Here is a 4891-nt window from a genome sequence, read left to right on the forward strand (position 1 = left end):
GCTTGAGCAACTGGTGACTCTTGATGACTTATTGAGAAGTAAGATTTGGGGAGAATAAGTTGAGCGAGGAAAGACAAAAACTAAGAGTTTTGGCATTGTTTGAGATTCTCAGCAGACCTCCAAACAGAGATGTCATGACAGAAAATGAAATGTGTGGGATAGTATACTGGACGCTAATAATGCCTGTCCATTTTTAAACTATGACAAGTGAATTCAAAAACATGTATCAGAAACTGTTCATCACTTGTATATTTCAGCAACTGTAAAAAAAACCCACTTTCTATAGTTCAGAAGTTCTTGAAATTCCCATTTACAGAGTTTGACTCATATTTCTTGAAATTAAGGCTCGACTAAGGTCTAACACTACATGAGCAATCAGCCACAGTGGCAGAGTTCAAAATCAGGGACTTGCAGGAGCAGAGACTGCAGGGATTAAAGGCTCTGATTGAAACATAGAGACAGCACATAATTTAGGGTTAAGTTTATTTCACATTCGGATCCCATAACTGTAGTCCCCGAGGAGAAACAAGACCCAGCATATTAAGCATCCATCAGGGAGTCTGAACACCAAGATCTTATTTGAGTAAGTCCCTTTCTGAGTCACCATGTACTAACACGCACGCAAAAAACAATTTAAACTCTCTCTTAGCATGATAAAAGCAAGCAAAGTATAAATAGAAGAAATAAAATAAGTTAAAATAATAAATAGTGCAAGAAGGAATAACAAAAATAACTTGTCAAATAAATAAGAGCAAAAATAAATAATTGTTAGTGATTAGCAGCTCATTTAAAATACCAAAAGTTGTAATGATGATTGAGGGGCTCCCAGCTAACACAGGGACATCTGTCAACTGAACGAGCCTCAGTAGAGCCTTACATGGGAAAAGTACCTGGTTGACTGAAAGAGCAAATAGAGGGTAATACCCTCTATTTGTCTATTGATTCACTTTACCCTTTGCTCTATACATCATTTTGTACTACATGCCTATTCAGTTCAAGACATTTGGTCATTCAACAAACATTAATGATCACTTCCTTTGTGGCAGGCACTGTGCAGGGCATGGAAATGAAAGTCCGCAACTGGTGCCTCCTGCCTCATCCGGCTTTTGGAGTTTGGAGAACAGGGAAAGTCAAAGCTCATATCTCCTGATTAAATGATGCTTCAGCTAAGTACTGATAGTGAATAGCAGTTAGGTTCTCAAGAATTGGAAAAAGAATGTCTTTGGCTGAAAATATACCATATGTGGAAAGGATGGCCCTAAGAGCTAGCAGGACAAGTTTGCCTATAATTTAGCTTCATTGAAGCATATGGTAGGTCTAGGGTAAGTAGATGAAGAAAATAAAGAGGAAGAAATTCATCAGAGTCCTACAACCATGCTCTATAACCTTATAACAGATAGCTGGACTCTCATTTCAATCTTGTTCACTTATATTGCCGATTAATTTACAAGAAACTTGAATATTTGGTTCCCTAGACCACAAGAGACTAGAAATGACAAATTAGTAGTGTTGAGGGATATTGCTATAAATGCAGAGATGTAACAGGGAACAACCTAACAACAAGGGGAAACACAGAAGTAAAGCAAATGAAAGTGCAGGAGCTCGGAGTGTTGCTATCCTATCCAGTGAAGTGTTACTGTGACTTGGAAACAAGTAGTAAACAACAAAGGACTTTCCAACTATAAAGCACTGTGTAACTACTAAGTTATAATAGAATTTTGATTCCCAGTTCAGCCCATGAAGAACATCACCCCAGGCCTGTTACTGCTTGGGTATTTCCTCTGTGTTGCTGCTGCCGTCATCATCACCATCCCTGGCTAGGGCAATCAGATCCCCTGCCATGGGTAGGACAGCCCCTTTACCCCTCCACAGTCGCCTCTACATGCCTCCCCCCCCCCAGAGACGGCCAGAATGGCCTGGAGGCAGGGATGATGATCACAGGGTGCAAATGGATAGCAGGAAATCTAGTAACAGATAACTTACCTTCATGTTTCACTTAGTCAGCAGAGACTTATCTTTATTAATGCAACTAAATGTTGGTTTTCCACATGTTTTAAACTGTAAAGATATTGAGCCAAAGCAAGACATTTACACTGAGACCTTAAATCTGAAAATTCATCAGTTATGAGCCAGAATTCATATTTTGATAAATTTATAACTGTCACTCTCTTTGCTCCTCAAATCTTGTACTTCTTTCTCCCTTCCTTCATTCTTATTCCTAGTGAATGAATCCACGAAGGTGGGAATTTATTTTAGTGAACCTATTACTTGTGCATAATACCGGTGAATAACTATTTTATGAAATAAGCATTTTTTAATTCCATTATCCATCTGTGGATAATGCTTATTACTCAATTGTTCATCCCATAATATCTTGCCCATTGCTTTCACCAAGTAACTTATCCTCAGAGATTTTTAATACAAACAATCATACATATCAACTTCTGAAAAATCACTTCATCCTCCTTAGTGTTATTTGAGAATATTCAAATTTCTTAACATGATGCCTGAGATTCTGCACGATGCCTCTCCATATTTCTCACCGCTCCTCATGTCATACTGTTGCAGCCATACCAAACTCCTTTAATTTCCTCAATTGAACCATGATTCCCTCCACCCAAAAATTTGCATATACTGCTACCTCTATCTCCTACACAATTTTCTCTTCACACTCCATTTGTTAAGCCTCTATTGATTCCTCAAGCTTCAGCTGCTATGTCACTTCCTCCAGGAGACTCTCGTCGACCCCTCCCACCAACGCCAAGATGGGTATAGGCTCCCATCATACGCGCTGCCAGAGCACCCTGGGCCTCCTGGATAAAGCACTCGCATTCCTTTGCCTCTGCCTGTCCTCCTCACAAGACTGCAAGCTCTGCAGGGAAAGAGCCATTTCTGTCTTGGCTCACAGTTATATCTTCAGCATCTAGCAGAGTCTGGCTCTAGGCACTAAATGAATATTTGTTGTATAAGTGAAAGCAGAAAGAATGAATGTCAAACTACCAAACATAATGCTGGATACAGGGAGCATAGTGGTGAGACAAATTACAAAATGTCTTTGCCCTTGTGAGAGTTGGAGTATAGAGTAAAAGACACTAACAAATAAATGAATGGCAATTACAAAATGTAAGGCTCTATGAAGAAAGTAGTCTGTTTAGATAGAGAAAAATTATATGGACAAGATCTGGGGGAGGGCATATTTTTATTCACTGGTCAAGAAAGTTGTCACTGTGGAGTTGTCATTTAAAGTGAAAATATAAAACTGAGAAGAAGCCACTATGTGAAGGTCTAGGAGAATAGTTCAAAGGACAGCAAGTAAAAACCCTAACAAACAGGTAAAAAAAAAAAAAAAGATGGTGAAGGGCAGGAACATGTGATCATGAGGAGAGATAAATAAGAAAAGAAGTGAGCAAGGGCCAGACCACGCAGAATCCTGAACCAAATGAAATCACCAGAATTTTATTTCAAGTAAGTTCAAGAGCAAGACATTGAAGAATTTGGAGCAAATTAGCCACATGATTCAACCTACATATATTTTAGGAGCCTATTCAGTCTCCCAGGAGAAAGACAAAAATGCCTTGTTGAAACAGAGAAAGTAGAAGCTAAAAAACTAAAGCTTGCTAAGATTTGGTTATAAGATGAAAGGGAGACAAAGGAATCTAAAATAAAATCTTAGGCACTGTCTCGATCTACAGAGAGATCATAACATTACCTAGAGAGATGTGGAAGATTTGGGGGTTACAGTTTTCCAAAAAAATTGAAGAGTTTTATTTTGGATATTTTAAATTTGAAATGCCTATTAAATATGTAAGTTATATAAGCAGTTGGGTATATAAGTCAGAAACTTAGGAAAAAGCACTGGGAGAAAGATATAAAACTAAGCGATATTAGCCATTAGAAGTGAATGACCTATTTAGAGAAAGTATAGACAAAGAAGTCCACAAGTTGTATGAAACAAGACGATGTACTTCCCTTTTAGAACTGAAAAATACAGGGTCCAGCAGAAGTCAGGCTTGCTTGAGTGTGGTTGGTAGGGTACGTGAATGCCTTGCGAAAGATATATAGCAATTTGAACATTTCACCTAAAATATCATAGGGTGTGCTTGGGCATAATATTGTTACATTACAGAATTGCATATTTATAATTTTATCATTAAAAGGGGGCATTATTTGTGCCAGACCCTGTATATTTACTGTATTAAGACCTTAGTACCTGGGATAAATATCTAAAGAGCTAAACAGCTATGCTGAATGGATTAAGCATAGCTAAAGAGAGAATCAATTCATTGAAATAAATCCATGAAAATAAGTTAGACTGAACAAAAAACAAGTCAGAATTATAAAAGAAAAGTTGAGACATGAAAGATAGAATGAGTAGGTCTAATACAAATCTAATAGGAATCCCAAAGAAGACATTAGAGGACGTGAGGCAGAGATCACGGTCGACGAGCACTGGGAGAGTGCATTGGGTTCCACAGGGCAAATGAGAAAAGTCCACAGCTAGAAACTCCTTGTTGGCATTGCAGTGGTTGAAAGATATAAGTAAGACATTAAAATTAATCTTAAAATTAATCATGAAATTATAATTAGAATAAGGATCTGCAACAATAGATGCCAAGAAAAAAGGAAATGATAGCTTTAAATTACTCATGGGAAATAACTCAGCCTAGAATGTCATCCCCATTTATATCGGTACAAAGATAGTCCATATAAAATAAAACATTCTCGAAACATTAGAGACTGAGAGCATGACACTCATAGACCCTCTCTCAAAGAACTCCTAAAGGATACACTTCAGGAAAAAGGAAATCACGCCCAGAAGAAAGAAACAAATATTAAAAAGCAATAATAAGAAAAAATGTTATAAACATGTGGGTAAATATACGTAAGCACT

The sequence above is a fragment of the Sturnira hondurensis genome, unplaced genomic scaffold, assembly GCF_014824575.4.
Source record: "Sturnira hondurensis isolate 20B ecotype Veracruz unplaced genomic scaffold, ASM1482457v3 Scaffold0020601, whole genome shotgun sequence".
Lineage (NCBI taxonomy): Eukaryota > Metazoa > Chordata > Mammalia > Chiroptera > Phyllostomidae > Sturnira > Sturnira hondurensis.